Genomic DNA, 20015 nt, shown 5'->3' on the forward strand with positions numbered 1-20015 from the left:
AAGCCAAATTGTGCTTTGAAGCCTGAACCTTTTTCAAATTGAACATCTTGAGTCTTTGCACTAAAAAGATTTGCAAAGAATTAATGTGTGAATGGGAGCTAGCAATTCAGCAGCCACCATGGAGGAAATTACAGATCGCAGTCTGAGACTTTCCAGGGCACAGTCAGTTTTATATATTAAGACAACAAATCCGTTAGCTTTATTTCTCCTGGTCTGGCTATGAATATAGCTCACAATTAGTTTATAGTTTCTTTTGGGTGGTGGTTCTGATTTTTCTAAGTATCTGAATAAAATTCCTTCAGGATTGTTTTCTGGCCAACACCACTCCTGTTCCTGTATACAGAGCACTTCCAAATTGGATTGCTTATAATATTTTCTTACTGTAAGCTAAAATCAGTCAGAAACACCTGTGACTTTTGCATTCTTTCAGCATCTTGGTATTTATAGGGCAGGGCCTGATATTTACACTGTAAAAGCAGCAATTCTGTTGGTCGTCTAGGTAACAAATAAAAAATGTAACTAAAACTGTGGGCAGTACCATTTTTAATCAAGATAAGAATGCAATTAAAATGGACAAAGTCTTGAGGGCTGCTCCACAGACCTAAGAGAAACAACAGTACCTACTGATTTTTTTCTACACAACCCTTTTTTCCCCACCCAAGGAATGAGATGGAGTTTCCTATTCTCTTCCAGCTCAAGTGATGCAGCTTTCAGAAAAGTTCTTCTACTTGCCCTCATTTGGCAAAGAAATTCACCAGATGAGACCATACTTTGTTCCCTAGAAGCAGTTTCAGATTTTATACAGCCTGTGACTGCTACCCTAGATTAGAGGACATCAATGTTATCTGAACTTAGGTAATAACTATAATGATGGACAGTGCATGTCTTCACACTCATCTTCCTATTACTTATTGCAACAGGCTGCCAAAAACCATAAATCTCAAATTGGGCATGAGGTTTCATTCAGATTCCCCTCTGTCAGCCATATTATGGTACAAAAATAGCTCCCTTCATCTCTGTTTCACACATCTTTTAGAATATAGACAACAAAACAGAGAAAAAATTGATTTTAATATTTTCACATCAATAGCACTTAAAAACAGTGCTCATAAATAAAAAATGGGAAGTAGGAAAAATAAAACTGAAAAGCCAAATAAAAAATTATAGGTTCAATACAACTGCCATGAAGTCAACAAGCAGTCAACTTAATGGGAATACAGCTGAGCTCTAAACTGTATAATAAGGAAGCCAAAATAATTAGACTTACTCAGCGTCTCTAAATATGCAGACAGGAAACAGGAGAAATTCTTCTTCTAAACTTATTCTCATGGTAAATATCAGTGGAAAATCAACTGTGTTCTATGTTCTGTTTTCTTCCCTACCTGGAGCCACAAGAGATGTCTTAGATACAAAATTAAATCATTCATTCAATGAAATTCATTTAATCAATGATTAGGATCTTAAAATCAGGATTATGCAATGTATACGAGAATCATAGTCTGGCAAAGTAACTCTTGTCACCAAAAATAATCTTATTTTTTTTTCATTTAAGTATCAATGTTTTAGAAGAAAGAGTACAAGATGGAATATTACTTGCTGTGTTTTGAAAAACTCTGACTTAAAGAATAGGATGAGCAGCTCTGTGAACATCAGCCCAATGAATCAGTCAGTTTTATGGAGAAATCAATATGAATGAAATGCCAAAATGTGATGCTGACAGCACTTAAACATCCTTGAAATTTCAGCATGTATTACACAGTAGTTCTCCCATTCAGTGGGAGTGTATACCCAAGAAAGTGAAATCCCATTGTGAGAGATAAGGAGGAATTAGCTGTATAAGTGAAAATTAATGGTAACATAGGTACAAAAAATAAGTTTGATTATGTTTGCTACATCAAGCACAATAAAGTCCAAAGTAGTAATATATGTAATCAGTGCTCTGAAAGGAGACATTTCTCGTAGCTGAAAGGAATTATGAGTCAAGTCAGCTGGCAGAAAGAATTTAAACAGAAAAATCACATGGTAATTGGGAATCGATTATTGACATTTTGCGCCTTGCCCAGAAAGTCTTAATCCTATAAGCAAGAAAGAAATCTGGCTAAAAATCCCCAACAAATAACATGAGAAGACAATTATAAAACCAGAGCAATGTCTAGAATATTGGGGAAAATAATACTAACAAATATAAATTAGAAGGTGCAAAATGAGAAGGAAAAGAATACAAAAAATTAATCCCCAGCAAGAATAAGGACAATGAGAAAGAATACTTCAGTACCTAAGAATTGAAGCTGCACAGGTCTATTATTCTATAGAAAAGGTATGTCCATAACATGATAATGAAAATGCAAAAAAAAAAGATGGTCAGCATTGTTTGAATGTGAAAGGAAGCACAGTAATGCTTCAGAATGGGCAGGCAAAATGCCATCAGAAACGTAGTTCTAAAAACATAGTCCCATTCTTTGTCTTTTTCAGTGATTTATCCAACAAAAAAATACATTTATAACTGCAACTTTCATATTTCCCCTCCTCCATCACCTTCTTCATCCCTTTGTGTTATTTTTCTGCTATGAATACTTCAATTTTCTACAGAGATCACCCTTTGCTTGTTGCGTCCCAGGTGTCATCCTAAGCGTCTAAAGCAAAAAGTTCTTGGCTACTTCTGTGTTAACAAATCAAGCAGTGCCAGGGAACATTCCTGGGCACTGGAACTTGGATATGTTAAATTCTTAGAACATTCCCTGGTACTGTTTTTCCTGGGCCAACAATTACTCTATCAAAATTTCCAGGCATGGTCTGAGTGTTAGTGCAGGCCAAGGACTGATCTTGAAGGACGGCCACCCTGATTTGGTGATTAAGAAGATAATGGATTTTTTACCATGCCACTTGGCCTCAGTGCCAGAGGATAGTCCTAGGCACATAGTTTCCTAATAAATATGTAGCCTTTTGTGTCAGAGCAAATAAAGACAGATTCACAATTAATGTCTCAGATCCTGAGCCAATGTCCTCTCACATTTTTAGCCATGAGTTTTAACTGTCCCCAGAGTAGTGACTATTTGAATAGTCACTTCGACTATTCTCAAGCTGTGCTCTGGGTTTAATTTTCCTGGTACTATAAGGCTCAGTTTTCTGTCCACTTTTTATATTAGGATCCTGATAATATAACTTTCTTTAGACAGTTTTATTAGCCATAGCATGCCGCTTTCCTTTGTAAAAACTAGGTTTAGTTCAGAGTGGGCCTTGAATGTTTCTGTCATTTTAATCTGTCTTTTTTCTTTTTTTTTTTTTTCCCTCCAGCTTTGTTAGTTCTCATTATAGAATCACGGAATCACAGAATAGTAGGGGTTGGAAGGGACCTCTGGAGATCTTGTCCAACCCCCTGCTTGAGCAGGGACACCCAGAGCAGGGGGCACAGGAACGCGTCCAGGCAGGTTTTCAGTATTTCCAGAGAAGGAGACTCCACAACCTCCCTGGGCAGCCTGTTCCACTGCTCTGTCACCCTCACAGGAAAGAAATTATTTCTCATATTCAGGTGAAACTTCCTGTGTTCCAACATGTGCCCACTGCCCCTTGGCCTGTCATTGGGCACTACTGAAAAGAGACCAGTCCCATTCTCTTGACACCCACCCTTTAGATATTTATAAGTATTGATGAGATCCCCCCTCAGTCTTCTCTTCTCCAGGCTGAACAAATCCAGGTCTCTCAGCCTTTCCTCATAAGAGAGATGCTCCAGTCCCCTCATCATCTTGGTAGCTCTCCACTAGACTTTCTCAAGCAGTTCCCTGTCCGTCTTGAACTGGGGGTCCAGAACTGGACACAGCAGTCCAAATGTGGTCTCACTAGGGCAGAGTAGAGGGGGAGGATAACCTCCCTTGATCTGCTGGCCACACTCCTTTTAATGCATCCCAGAATATTGTTGGCCTTCTTGGCCACAAGGGCCCATTGCTGCCTCATGGTCAGCTTGTCCACCAGCACTCCCAGGTCCTTCTCAACAGAGGTGATTTCCAGTAGTTCAGCCCCCAACCTGTACTGGTGCAGGGGGTTGTTCCTCCCCAGGTGCCAGGACCTTGCACTTGCTCTTGTTGAATTTCATGGGGTTCCCCTCAGCCCAGCTCTCCAGCCTGTCCAGGTGTCGCTGGATGGCAGCACAGCCTTCTGGCGTATCAGCCAGTCCTCCCAGCTTGGTATCATCAGCAAACTTGCTGAGGGTACATTCTGTCCCTTCAATCAGGTCATTGATGAATATGTTGAACAGGACTGGACCCAGCACAGACCCCTGGGGAACACCACTAGTGACAGTCCTCCAAGCAGACTCTGCGCTGTTGATCACGACCCTCTGAGCTCTACCATTCAGCCAGTTCTCTGTCCACCTCACTGTCCTCTCATACAACCCACACTTCCTTAGCTTGCCTGTGAGGAAGCTATGGGAGACAGTGTCAAATGCCTTACTGAAGTCAAGATAGACAACATCCACTGCTCTCCCTTTGTCGTCCCAGCCAGTCAAGCCATCATAGAAGGCTATCAGGTTGGTCAAGCATGGTCTCCCCTTGGTGAATTCGTGTTGACTACTTCTGATAACCTTCTTGTCCTCTACATGCCAAGGCTACCCCCAACTCTCACATCCTCAACCAGCCCCTCCTTGTTTGTTAGTATAAGGTTGAGCAGCACAACTCACCTGGTTGGCTCCTCCACCGCCTGCATCAAAAAGTTGCCCTTGATGCTCTGCAGGAACCTCCCAGATCATGCATGCCTTGCCACAGCTGGTCACAAGTGGTGTTCCCCAGGGCTCAGTTTTGGGGCTGTTTCTGTTTAATATCTTTATGAATGATCCAGGTGAGAGGATCAAGTGCATCCTCAGTAAGTTTGCAGAAAGACACTAAACTGGGCAGGAGTGTTGATCTGCTCAAGGGTAGGAAGGCTCTGCAGAGGGATCTGGACAGGCTGAATTAATGGGCCGAGGTTCAGCAAGGCCAAGTGCTGTGTCCTGCACTTGGGTCCCAACAACCCCATGCAACACTACAGGCTGGGGGAGATGTGGCTGGAAAGATACATGGTGGAGAAGGACCTGGGGATCCTGGTTGACAGCTGGCTGAATATAAGCCAGCAGTGTGCCAGATGGCCCAGAAGGCCAACAGCACCCTGTCTTGCATCAGGAATAGCGTGGCCAGCAGGAGTAGGGAAGTGATCGTGCCCCAGTACTTGGCACTGGCGAGGCCACACCTTCAATATTGTGTTCAGTTTTGGGTCCCTCACTATGAGAGGGACATTGAAGTTGCTGGAGCGTGTCCAGAGAAGGGCAATGAAGCTGGTGAAGGGTCTGGAGAGCAGGTCTTATGAGGAGAGGCTGAGGGAACTGGGGTTGTTTAGTCTGGAGAAAAGGAGGATGAGGGCAGGCCTTATCGCTCTCTTCAACTACTTGAAAGGAGGTTGTAGCGAGGTGGGTGTTGGTCTCCTTTCCCAAGTTACTATTGATAGGAAGTGAGGAAATGGCCTCAAGCTGCCTCAGGGGAGGTTTAGATTGGATATTAGGAAAAATTTCTTCACTGAAAGAGTGGTCAGGCATTGGAAGAGGCTGCCCAGAGAGGTGGTAGAGTCACCGTCCCTGGAGGTATTTAAAAGACATGTAGATGTGGCACTTCAGGAAGTGCCTAAACCACTTCAGTGTGGTTTAGGAAGCATGGTAGTGTTGGGTTGTTGGTTGAACTTCATCCTAGAGGTCTTTTCCAACCTTAATAATTCTATGATTTTACGATCTTATGGTGTAACAGATTAATGATCAGAGAACTTGAGCAGAAGAGAAAAAATTTGAGTTCTTGTCTCACTTTTCTTCAGAAGGGAAACCTTTAAGCACACAAACTTAGAGTAGCTGGGTGGAAGGAAGCTACTTGCCTTCCATTTTCTTTTGAAGGCAAAATCCTGAGCACTGAAATAATCCAGAGATTGTGCTGGGACAGTAATCAAGAAGGTATCACTTTTCTGTGCTGTTGCTCAAGAAACCAGGTGAGACAAAGTAGAGAGATAGATCTGGTGCCTGCTTGCTGGAAAGTTTTAGTTGTTTTGTTAACAGTCTAATATAAAACATACACACCTTCCAAGAAACAAGATCTGAAGCCTAAACTGTCCTAGCACTAACCACTTGACAACATTTCGGCACCTCTTCCCTACTGTTTTTTCACACAAAGCTGCTTGTAGACTGAACTGCACTTTGAGCTTGAGTTGAAGTGAAAAATATTTTCCTTCACACTCATGAATTAAGTAACCATCTAGCAAGGGGAAGTCAATGTCTTCATATTTGAACCTGTGCCTCCTACTTTCTGGATTAGGTCTTTAACTACCTGGGTATCTTACAAGAAATAAGTGCTATGGATATGGGTTGAAACATGGACAAAAGCAAATCTCTTCACAGAACAGCCCCTCTGCAGATGAATGTAAAATGCCTGAAAAGTGTCATGGGAACATCCAAGCTAAGTTGGGATGTGTCTAATTAATATTGATGCACAGAATTTTAGGATATCTTGAAGTTAAGACCAATAAGATCCCCAAGATCTTGATGAGCTTTAGAAATTCAAATGCTAACTTGGGAAGGAAGAGGGACCGTAGGACTATATCAATGCTACTAAGTTAAAAATGTCCAGGAGCTGCCTTTGGCACTGAAGCAACATGGCATGAAAGAGCCTGTGTCTTTAATAATAACCCTCCAAGGTAGGGTGGCTTCATCCAAACTGATTTTCTGGTATGATTATAGCACTGTTTAACTTATTGCTATACATGTTTTAGGTGGAATGGATCTCATCCAAAATTATCACAGTTCTATATCTGAAACAATCTTCAGTGAAGTACTGTATTTTACCAGCTGTTTTCCTCCACAAATGCATATATTTCTGCTGTGTTTCATTAGTGAAGCGCATGCTCCTTAACTGGTTTTATGGTTATATGATCAATAGTGTTAGAATGAAGAAAATTTACATTACCCACAGTGCATAGCTTTCTGAATTTTCCAAGAGGCAGTCATCTTAACACACCTACAACCTTCTATTACCCTGGATCTTCATTTGCAGCTGTTATTGTTATATGTGGGAGTTGGATATGGGGATTAAAACCAAGTTATTTCCTTTTGGGGGCTGATGTTAATACTTCTGTTTAACAACACTGAGTCATCATGTTTCTTCCAATGCTGTTCACTTACTGTGTGCTAAACAAAGAAATCTAGATCTTCGCTTCATTCTAGCTCGCAACTTTAGCAGAATTTCTCTCTGCCCTAAACACTACATTTTGTTTTGTTTCTGGTGATGAATTTTGTTAACTTGAATTTACTGTGTGCCATGAGATATTCCCATGTGTTTTATGGGCTGTGAAGAGTGAATACATTTTTAAAAGATTCAGACATGACATTACTGAAGCCAAATAGGTTAGCTCTTTGCCAAAAAGTATTGGACCTTTGTATGAATAGTAAAATTATCCATCAGATAGAAAAGGTTCAGAGAGCTTTTCTTTGATATATAATTCCTCAGGTTTTAAGGTACGAAGCAGCTTCCAACTGAAGGAGAAGGGGCTTCTCCATCGGTTATATCTGCCACAGCAGCCTGTTACACCAAGCTGAAACATCTGCTTGCAGCCACTGCTGGACTGAAACACATGCATAGTTGTCTAAAAATAATTAACATCTTCTGTTTCTTTCACCATTATTAGCATTCTTCACAAACATTTCCCACAATTATTCACAGTTTTAACAGTGAATTTGCCTGTTTCATACCCATTGTTTATTATCATCGTTCATCAGGTATGTTTGTACAAATGAACGGATATGAAAAAAGGTGGGAAAAAAGTTGGTGTATGCATCCAAGTCAGAAAGTCAATTTTAAGAAATCCATTTCAGCCAACAGGGGAAAAAAATTAATCCAGATAAGTCATGCATACTTTGCAAGTCAAGCAACAGTGGCTGACTTTTGGGGTTCTCTGTTTGACTGCCAAATGAAAAAGCAGAGAGTCAAATAGCAAGACACCCAGTCCTGTCAAAACTTACTGAGAATCCACTGAAGCTCAAACAGTAAAAATTTCCAGGAAAAAGGAATCCCACTGTATGTTTTCCCTAGAGAGGTCTCACAGCAAAGCAGACTGTATGCATGCACATTATTAATTACGATGACCTGCCAGAAGTATCCACACCACCATGATCCAAAAATGAAAGCAGAAAGGAGAGCAAAGCTACAAAACAGGCTGTGAAAAAAGTATGAAGGAAGGCAGAAGTGAATAGGGAGCCAGCAAACTAGCTGTCAGCCTGGAGAAAACAAGACAGGAAAAGGAGTAGCTCAACAGGAGACAGAACATTCAAGGGCTCAAGCTGTCATAATAGAGCAGCTGGAACAGAAGAGCCTTTTCCTATTGTGGCTATTTCTTCATGTTTCTATTTTATGCTGGGATCCTGGGAGAAGAAACAGACTCTATGAATGCCTTTTTCTTTGTTTAGAAATTCACTCAAATATGGGGACTCAGATGACATGAATATCATTTAAGACAAATAAATTAGAAGTTACATCAGCAGTGTACGCTTGCCAGTGAATTGCTGTCTGACATGACCTAGCAAGCTGACCATGGTTGTCCAAGTGTGAATATGCACAGCATTCACCTAGTTTTGAATATGCATTAAAACTGACAGCAGTTTAAAAAAAAGAACTCTCCCAACAGGAAACAGGCAAAATTGTCCAGAGCTTTGAACACTGTACTAGCAAGAACACATCTAGTTCCCAGTTCTGCCAGTGAACTGCTGTTCTTTCTCCATCTGTCAAGTTTCTCAGGTCATTGTTGATACTAATGAATTGTCATATAAGAAATAAATACACCTCAAACTTGATAAAGAGCTTTGATTAAAAAGGCTATTAATTTTAATTACAGGTGTTTGAATTAAGCAAATGTCAGTTGTTGCCATGGACTTTTGGCTTTTTTCTCAATTAAAAAAAGCACACATCTTCAGTCACTGGTGCTTCTTACCCTTCTGGTCTTTCTTCTGTCCCTCCATACCTCAACTAAAAGTGGTTTGAAAGCAACAGTAAAGAAATTAAAATCTAGCATTGCTTTGGTTTTCATGTTGTTTAGAATCACATAATTTTGGTTGGTAGGTATCTCTGGAGGCTGCTTAGTCCAACCCCCTCCTCAAACCAGGGCAAGCTACCAAGCCAGGTCAGGTTGCTCAGGGCCTTGTCAAGTTGAGTTTTGACTGTCTCAATGATGAAGATCCTTTTGGCCTTTCTGGGAAGCATCCTCCAGTGCTTAACCACTGTCACAGTGAAAATCTTACACTCATATCCAGCTGGAATTTCCTTTTCACTGACCATATCTAAGAAGATTTTAAATCTGTCTTCCCCTCCTTAGGTGGCTGAAGAGAAGTAAATACCTCCCCTTTTCCTTCTCTTCACTGGGATAAATAAGCCCATCTTTCTTCTAAGAGTCTTCTTGCTCTTTATGTGCCAGACCGCTGTCTATCTTAGTGGATGTCTACTGGACTTGGTCTGGTTTGTTAATATTTCTTTTGTACTGAAAGGCCCCAAACTGGACCCAATACTCCACATAAAAATTTAATAAATGCAACTAGTGGGAAATACTAACTTCCTTTGACCTGCTGACTACGCTCTGGCTAATGCAGCCCAGCATATGGTGGCCCTGCATTGCAAGCATGTGCAGATGACTTGTACAACTTGCTATCCCCCAGGAAGCCCAAGTGCTTTCTAGCAGAACTGCTCTCTTGTTGGTCTTTCCCCAGTCTATACCACTGCTTGGGGCTGTTCTGTCCCAGGAGCAGGACTTTGCGTTTGTCTTTACTGAACTTCATGACATATCTGTTGCCCATTGCTCCAGTTTGTCAAGGTCACTGTTGATGGCAGTGCCAATATATCGCGTATTGACTGCTTGCCTCAGTTTTATGAATTTGCTGAGGGTGTCTCTGTCCTATTGCCCAGGTTTTTGATGAAGATAGTAAATAGCACCAACTCCAGCATCAGCCCCACAGGAACACAATTTGTTGTCAGCACAAGTTAGATTATAAACCACTGACTTCTGCCCTTTGAAACAAAAAGTCCATCCACTCAGCCTGTACAACAACAAATTTATAGGAATTATATGTAAGATTGCATTAAGACCTTGCTAAAATCAAAGGAAACAGCATCCACTGTAGAAAAGAAAAGTCATTTTGGTGCCACATGAGTGCCAGCAAGTTTTCTGCAACATTCTGGATCCAGACCCCTGGCAAGCAGTGTAACTCCAAAGACAGCAGGTCTGGCCAGCAGATAGGTGCTGCCTTTCCCCACTGAATGCAGTCTCTGACCACTGTCACCAATTGCTTCCTCTTTATGGCACAGGTTCTACCCTCGGGCCAGGCATGGTCAGCCCCGACACGCCCCATAAATAGCCTGGAATATTTCTTATGGAAGATGAATTCTCACTGACCTGGAACAAAACTTTGTTTCTATGAACGCCGTGCTTTACTTTGGAAAAAATGATTTTTCCTTCAGTTTTAAGGAGTGTGACAAAAAGGTTTGAGGACAGATGAAATTAATTTACTTTTGGACAGAGTGATACAAAAGAAAATACAGAGTGATCAGCTACACTTAAAGCTAATCTCTTTGTATGAGTTTTGCACATGCCAGACACCTAGATGCTGCTGTCCATTCTGGAGACATTCTGAAGTTAGCGATCAGGATTAAGATACTTTGATAATGAGTCTGAAGAACTGTGTGAGCAAATAATTACATGAAAGAGACATCCTGAAAGCAATACCCAGAAAAGTACGGAGCTTATAGCCATCATCCCTAACTGAAATACTGTAAGATTTTTTTTTGAGATATTAATGATCCAGAAATGGATTACAAATGGTTTTCTCATTTAGAATGAAAAAGAATTCCAAGGACTAAAATCTAAGAGTACAACAGTCCTACTCCTATATGTTGAAAGAAAATTTTATTTTTTTGCTTCCTTTGAATATCATAAAACATTTCTCTGAAAAAAAAGAAAAAAAGCATGAAAGAGATCCTGAAAGAGTTCAACAAATTCAGTCTAGAATTTGTTGAAATGTTTCATGTTAAGGTATACTAGGCATTTCTGGAGTTCTCTACCAAGTGAAGACCTCATTAATCTTAGAGTATAAGAGACCATTGCACTTGAAGAAAAATTGCCAGCCATTATTTAGACTTCTGCAAGTAACTCAATTGAGCAAAGCTGAGATTGTGTATCCCTCACCAAATTTGTGCAATCATCTTGCAACTTTAAATGCTGCTCACAAGGAAATTCAAATTACTGCCCATTACAGAATTTAATTTTTCTCCGTAACAAGGCGAAAGTCTATCACTTAAGACAGCATGTCTTACGATTCTGGTGAAATCCCTACCTTTTCCTTTGTTCTCAGCATCTTATTTTCTCTTTTCAGAGAAGGGAGGAATTGTGAGAAAATCCTTTACATTGTACTTCCATGAGGACAAAAACAAGCATTCCCCTCTCAGCAATGGAGTTCCTCCTCCTGCTAAGATATATTAAAGTCTTCAATTTGCACTGAGGACACATAAATATCTATCAGCATGACAGGCTAAGTTCCAGTTACAGTGTATGGAGTTCTAATATGTGCTGCCAATGGAGCCTGAAGAACACTTCAGTTCCCCCTCTATTAAATGCATAGGGGTTGATTCAGTTTATCAAAGAGATCCAGTGTCATTTGAAAGGTCCTAGAATCTCCTGTTTGACACCTTGCTGCTATCTGTGAGGGCACAGATATCCCCACGTTCCTGCACACCCTCTGTCTTGCTGCTGTGGATGTCTGGGTCAGCCTACGGCATCTCAGATAGATGTCACTTAGGAACCACAGTGCTGATGGGCTGGTTAAGTAAATAATCCTCAGATACTCAGAAATCACACTGAACCATATTTTCATTGCCTGCTGGGGAAGTTTAAGCCCTTAAAATGCCTGTAGATATCTACCCTGAAGCATCTAAATGGAGGTGTCTTTAGTGCCATCAGTGTCTGGACTACCCTAATGCAGAGTGACAGAAGTGGGACTGCAAACATTACCTGTGGTAATGAGGCATCAGTGACAGCGGCTTTAGCCACCTTCCGCTAACAAGAGTGGTTCTAAAAATAAGCTTACAGCAGAATCACTGAGCAATTTTAGAGAAACGGTCTGGGAAAGAATACAATGCAATTCAGCAAGAATGAATTTCAAGTTCTACACATAAGTAAGAGCAATCAGCTGTATAGTGACAGGATGAATAATTTTGGTCTCTGGTGCTACAGTAAAGGGTCTCTGTACTACAGTGAGTCACAAGTTGAAAACTATTCAATGTTAGACTGCTACAAAAGACAGAACATACCATACTGGGATAGATAAACAACAGTTCTATCTGCAAAATGCATGAAGTTCCTCTTTCCTTCTACTTGTCAGTGGTATGACTCAGGGGGAGTACTGTGTCCATTTTGGGGCAGTGCAGATCCAGAAGAATGTGGGTCAGTCCAGACAAGCAACAAGAATGGCTGAAGGTCTTAAAAACATGGCCAGTGAAGAAAGGTTGACAGAATTAAGATTGGGTAATCTAGATAAAACTGAGGGGACAAAACTTGGCATGACTTAATCTTTTCTGCCTTTAAGAGTAATGAAAAGAATGAGGAGGAGAGAAGGACACAGGACATTTCTGGTGCTGATCCCTACTAAAGACTTTTGGCCACTATAATTTATTTGTCCCATGCACGTGCATCAGGAGCAGGTTCTATGCAGCCAGTTCATCCATCACTACTGCTTAGCTCACCCTCATGAGCTAGACTTTTGGCAGGAGAAGGTTCTCTGGAAATGTGGACCTACTGCCAGATACTGAGGACTGTCCAATCATGTAACCTGTTTTCCCTTATATTGGGTATCATCTTACATTTGTATGGAGAGTGTTTACCCCACATAAAGAGCTGCCTGAGTCAGAAACAGAGGCAAGCTACACATGTCATTTAATGAGGAAAATTGACCATATCTCTGTTTCTTTAAAGGCAGAATCAGACTGTAACTAGCAGCTGAAGTTTAAACAGTGCTGCAGAGTTGTACACAAAATGTACTTCTATTTAAAGAAAGAGAAAGAAAAAATAAATCCATTGATCAAAACCTGATGTCAGTCAGCAGCAAGGGCCAGCTGCTGCCTAAGGGCATGGGAGTTGAAGGTGATCCAGCACAAGCCGTGCCCTCACCAAGGGTGCACAGTCCCACAGGGGCTGAGCACAGCACGCAGAGCTGGGCTGGTAGCAGGGTCCATCAGCAGCCCCAGATCCAGGTCTACAGGTGATGCCAGGGGTCCCATCAGGAGCAAAAGGAGATGGAGCCAGGGAAATGGCTGCAGACAGACACAGTTGCAAAATAGTCTGGACAGGGACAGAGCCCCGGGCTGAGCTGAAATGGGGTCCCGCACCTACAGGCAGGAATCGGGGAGGCCCAGTGGAGACTGGGCAGGGCCAACAGGGCCTGTTGGTGCTCTCAGGGCCCTGGTAAGTTTCAAAGGAACAGAAAATAACATACTATTGATTTAACACACACCTGACTGATTTCAAGGATATATGTATTTAGAAATAATTGATTTGACATAGCACTTCTAAGTCTCAACAGATAAAATTCAATAAATGCAATATTTGTTCACTACTATTGAATTCAAATACAGACAATTCTACCAACAGCAAAACATCAGATATATTCCCTAGAAAATTTGGGCTGAAGGAAAGATTTTTGGTCTTGGCTTAAGCTTGAAGGTTTAAGCTTAGCAGAATTACAGTTTGGGCTGGTGGCAGAACCAACCATGCCAAAATCTTTTTTAACAGTTACGTGGGTTTGGCAAAAATCTAATGAAATCTCCTGAGAATTGTTGTTCTTTGAGAATCTGGCTGCATCTCAGATGGGAAACAGGCTCTTCCAGCTTTGGGATCTTACCGAAAACCATAAGCATAGGAATGATGTTGAAACTGGGAATTCAAATGTTTCCCCACCCTTCTTGGCCACAGATAAGATAAGTTGGATGTGACATCCTAGTTTCAATCCATCTGTCCTTTAAGGCAGTATCAGCTGCATAGCTCATTTAACTGACAGCAAATTCTCAGAATAATTTGTATTACTTGCATTCTGCAATAGCCTTGGTGATATCTTCTCCTTCCCCACTTCATCCACAGACACAGACTTAGCTATTCATCATGTGTTCCTCACCTCATTGTACTATGAGACAGCTGTGCTCTCATGGACTGCGTTAGCCCATTTGGCTGCGAAAGCTGGCTGGCAATCCTGTACAGCTGTAACCTTGGCCCACTAACTTTCTAACGAAAGCCATGCCACCGTGGGTACCAAAGGGAAAACAAATACCCTTTTGTCCATGGAAAGTCTGGCAGGGAAGCAGATTCACTTTTGTTTCAATAGCAAATTTCCTTTGACGGCAGCCCTCCCTCAGTCACTCCTTTGATTTTTTCACAGTTAGTCAAGCTGACTGAATAGCCGAGGGCAGGAGATCTACAGTACTTGGGACTACAGCTGCTGATTATTTGAAACAAAGTATCCATGAACAATTAGCAGAGAAACTCTGCTAAAAGAATTCTTAGAGTACTGCCTTACTGGGAGGTGGCTTCATTCCTCGAACTGGTTTCTTTTTTGTACACACACATTCAATAGAAAAGCCTTGAGCAGTGAGGAATGTCTGGCATTTCTGCTGTCAGTGTGCATGTACATTGGAGTGCGATATTTTTAGAAGCCCATCACATCCAAGTATGCACGAATACTCACGTAACCTCATAGTGCGAACAGCTCACAGAGTCAGGGATGTAAGGGCTTATCAGATTAAGCACACAACTTGGTTCCTGCTGAATGTCCAGCAAATATTGAAGATGTGAAGTTTTCCACACAAACACATGCTGCATATTCCAATCCAGGGGCAAAACATGTTGTAAGACTCGAATGGAGAAGAGAAGAAGGAAAGCTTATGGTAGCTTGGGTACGGCATAGCTCTGCAGTGCAGAGCTAAAATTCTTTGGCCCAGAGACTGCATGGGGAAAGCTGGGTATTCAGTGCGCAGTAGACAATCACATGTCTTTTGTAAGCATATCTAAGTTTCTTCTTTCTTAGGGGAAATTTTCTCTAAATAGGAGATTCCTGATGGGTGTACTGTAGTGTCCTGACCCAGGTCCAGAAATGAAGCCTTATTTCTTCTCTCTTGGCCTGACCATCTGACAAACAGCCTTTAAGTGCCTTCACAGCAGAAGAAAACAGGGTCAGCTTTACAAAGAACACCCAAGGAAGGTCAGCTTCAGAGAATGTCTGGTTTGAGACGAACAGTTATTCACATAAGAAGGTGAGCTTCAAAGAAAGGGGAAAGTTTGGACTAGAACCTTTCTGGAGCTTTTTCAATTTCCCTTTATTTCCAAGAGGATAAGATTACAATTTATTACAATAGTGAAGCCTAGCAAATGTAAGGAGAACATTTAAGGAAATATCCCAGTGCTAGGGATAGAAGTTTTAATGGTCAAGCCACAGAAAAATTTTACAAAAAGCTTCCACTTAGAGGGCACTGTTTTAAAGACAGGGTAAGAGTCTCTAAAGTATCCTCTGCTTGGCCTACAAAATTTCAGGGATCTAAAATCACTCAGCAGTTTAAAGAGCCTTGCATCTTTGCCCTAGCACTGAAACATCCAAAATCACTTGACAAGAAAATTGTTAGGTGCACTGAAAAATAAACAGGACCATATTCCAGCAGGGTATTTTTGAAAAAACTGGGGTTTTTTAAGTAAAATAGGGCAGAAATAAATGTGGACCATTGGTCAAGTATTTTTTAATTATTTTTTTTTCATTAAAGTGCTTAATCAGACTTTAAGTACCTAATTTAATCACCAAAGCTTGGGCCTAAAGCCATTTGCTGAGTGAAACACAAGTTCAGAATATAAATACAACATTCCTGCATAATGCAGCTTTGATCTAATGACTAATAACGAGGAAGGATTCTTGTTCTATTACTCCCGGAACACAAATGAAATGGCCTTTGTGTTAACTTTCTCTAATCTTGATTACATCTGTATGTCTTCTAGGTCTAAGAGGGCAAGACAAAAATAATTACAATTCTGATAGCTTAAGGGCAATCTCTGCTTTTGGATCCAGAGATCTTTAAAAGGGTTGAAGTGACGGCTTTTCTTTTTTTTTTTTTTTAATTCCTTTAAAAAGAGTGACTTAAGAAATGGAAAAAAAAAATGGCCAGTGCTTCTTGTTGCTTCTTGTGAACTTGTCTAGAGTTCAGAATACATTTTTCCTTAAGAGAGGATAAAGTCTTAGATAAATAAAGATACCATGGTGTCACGCTACTGGAATTGTGCAGGCTCGTACAGCAGCCTGCAAAAACACTGTGGAAGAATATGCTGAATGTCTTTCTAGTCCCTATGGTAACCACTAGAGCAATAAGTTGTTCTGAGGACAAGCGGAAAAAAATGCTATGAGAAAAACAGACCCTTCCTGACTACAGCAAGGAAAAGGCATGATCTCTGCAGCCTCCTAGCAATAACGTACACTGTGATTATAACTTTAAGTATGCAAACAGAGATCCAAGTGTCACAAAGGGGATGAAAAAGAAAGAGCTGGCCCAAGGCCCTGTGGTTTTATGATGGGGCTTGAGGTACAGAGGCAATTTTCAGCCTGTAATTAATATTTCCCTGCTACTGCCAAGGCTTCCACAGACTAGTCTATCCTCTTTCAGGGCTCCTAATTGGATATCCTCTGAACAAAGTCCCACGGCTCTAAGTAATACAACGATCACAATAAAATTACCACATAGTAGCAGTTCTCCAAATACTTTCTAAGCACTGTAGGTGGCTCTTCTGCTGTTCCTTCATTTCCTAAATTCTCACTTTCTCCCATGACCATCTCCTCATTTTGCTTAGCACCCAAACATCAATCATCTTCAGAGGTTCATCCAAGCCAACACCAGGCATGAGTGTGATTTCCTTACTCCAGGGCAGAAACACCTATTACCATCAGCATAATACATCTGCAGCATTCCCATAAGAGCTCACTAAGCTGAATTTCTTGTCACAGCAATATCTTATGTGAATTTTCACAAGTAAAAAATACAAATTGCTCGTAATTGAATGTAAAAAAGATCAGCTTGTTATACTGAAGATGGGGAATCATGCTGTTTCTGCTGTAGAGATCTCATAGAGCAGGAAGGAAATGTTCCCAAGGAACATGGGGGAAAGGAAGAGGATATGGTGCATGAATTTTCAGCAGAGAATTGGAGGAACTGGGGAAGATGAATACCTGGCATAGTAATTGAAGTTCATAACATGATTTTACATTTGAACATCATTTGAACCTTTGAACTGATTCAAACATTTAAAACCACGTATGTTAAATTGTTTCTAAAAACATACATCTATACTCCAAAATGCATAAAAATATCACTAGCATACAACAACATATTAACAACTGTAATAAGGAACCATTCATAGTCAGATAAATATTATACCAGATTTTAATAATTGTTTAAATAACTGAGCATCCCACAATGTTCAAACTAGCAAAATAGTCTTTTCTACCAAATACACAATTGCTTGAAAGTATTATCTTGCATCTCACTCTAAAGGTAGACGAGGTCCCTCCCGCAGCTCACCAGAACAATGACTGCCACTGAAAGGGACCCTTCACGTTATGCCTCTGATCTAGGAAACACTTGCTCCAAATACAAATTTAGAAATTCTTCACCTCATCATTCTCAGCAGCCACTGCTCCTTGAAATACCTCACTCCCATTACTTGAAATGGAGGAAGAAAAAATCCAACACATTTAGTTGGTTAAACAGAGAAAATACATTCTTCCTTCCTGTATACCACTTCCACAATTTCAGCAGCAGATGTAACTGAACTACCAAAGCTTCTGAGACCAGAAGAGTTGCAAATTCCCTTCCTCCTGCCCTAGGTAAGGTAAAGTGTTGTCTAAACAGTTTCTGACTGGCATCTCGTAGGCAGAAATACGTGCACATGTGATCCACAACACAAATGGAATAAGCTGGTCACAGGTCTGGGACACATGGAGTCGACTGCATATGTGATGCACAGATTGACCTCTCTGAGCAGAAGTGTACATTCACAATATGTCTGGTCCATACAAAACATGAGCTGTCAGTGAACCACAGGCACAATACATTTATTACAGCAGTCCCAATATACATATGCACTACTAGCCTCCACTGTAGTAGCTATAGTTAGGAGCTAACATAAGACAAATTGTCCTCACAGATCCCCATAATCTTCAAATTGCATTCAGATAAAAATTTCAGGTGAAAAAGAGGACATATCCAGGACATGCCCATGTCCACCTGGTAAAGAATTCTACATGTAACAATTTGCTTTCCAAATCCAGAAATTATATTTTCCATCTGTTATATCACATGATGCAGAAATTTTTAGTCATTTTTATTATTGTCACTCATGTCTTGAAGCAGGGAACACTAACTCCCATGTTTAATTTTGCTACATTTATTTACTTCCCAACACCCCTCCTCTCTCATTGGAGAACTCAAGTCTCAGAAAGGTCATGGCCATGCAAGAGCACTGTTAGCAGCAGCAGGACGAAGATGGATGGAATATCCAGTTTTGATAGAGCTTCAAAGCAAGGACATATGGAGTCTTGTCACCCTTTTATCTCCTTCTCCCTTTATCAAATCTCATCTCTTGCTACTCTTAGCAGGTTGCTCCAGGGCATCCCAAATAGCACAATGTCTATCTGTGTACCTTATAACATCAGTAAAAGTCCCTAGGTCTGCAGGGTCATGAGGGAAGGAATAGTATCATGGCAATCACATGAACACATAATTAATCTGACATTAACAAAGTGCTGGGTTCACAAAGTCATAGTCTTTCTCCAGTTATGCTGGACTTCATCTCTTCCAACAAGCTGTTGGGACAACATGACAAAAGAAGAGAAAGAGCAAGGTCTTTGGATTATGAGACTCACTGCTAATCAATATGAGGACTGCAAATATTGATAACATCCTGGGCTGGGCACCCAACTCATGTATCCAAGTGAAGGGCTGTTTTTCACTCCCTCGTGTGCTGAGGGAGAGCCCTACAGAAGCTGTACAAAGGCAGACTGAAGATAATTGCTCTCCCCTGCCACACACTTCCTGGACAAAAATAGGAGGGGAACAAATGAAGAATATAAATAAGGGAAAATAAATCCAAAAAGACTGAAAAAAGGTTACAATAAAACACAAATTGGAAATAGGCTTAAGTTAAAAACAAGGAAGTCTAAAGACAGACAGGCTGGCAGCAGTTCAACCTATAGGACTTAAAATAATTTAGGCAGCCACCTTTAAAAAGAAGTTATAAAAATACCTCGGCTGTATCAACAACTTAAGCCCTACTACACAGTAAAACTTCTTTTTATCTTTCTTTCTTTTCCCTGTTTTCTCTGTTTTCTCATGCGTCTTGTCATTTCCTTCAGGTCCTATCCCTCAGAGATAATTTTCCTCATGTTCAGAAAGGTATTATTCAGACTAATTAAAACACTTTTTTTTTTTTATTATACTGATAAGCAATGGTGTTGTTCATTTTTACTGTATTATGGCTCAAAATAATAAAAAGGCGATTAAAAGTATAGACACTTCTGAAGAGATAAAAATTCTTAAACATTGCCAACTATGAGGATGAGCAAATAAGAAAATCTAACATACAAAAAGGAGGTTACCATAATAAAACAGCCTGGTATCTTTAAGAGGAACTTTTTCATGGTGTTTAAATGGGGATAAAATGTTGCTGAAAATTCTTTTAAAAAAAATTATAAAATGCTCTGTCACAGAAAACAGGAATGATGTTGGCTATGTCCCAGGTAGAAATAAGCTAAAATATCCACCCTGAGGTCATAACAATTTCCCAGGACCTCCTTGAAAATATGAAGTGTGTCACAAGGGGGATTTTCCTGATGAAATAATGTATAAATAGCTTCAATAAAGTAAGCAAGGGAGTTAATTCTGGCAGAAGGGACCTGCTTT

The sequence above is a fragment of the Phalacrocorax carbo genome, chromosome 3 (assembly GCF_963921805.1).
Source record: "Phalacrocorax carbo chromosome 3, bPhaCar2.1, whole genome shotgun sequence".
NCBI lineage: Eukaryota > Metazoa > Chordata > Aves > Suliformes > Phalacrocoracidae > Phalacrocorax > Phalacrocorax carbo.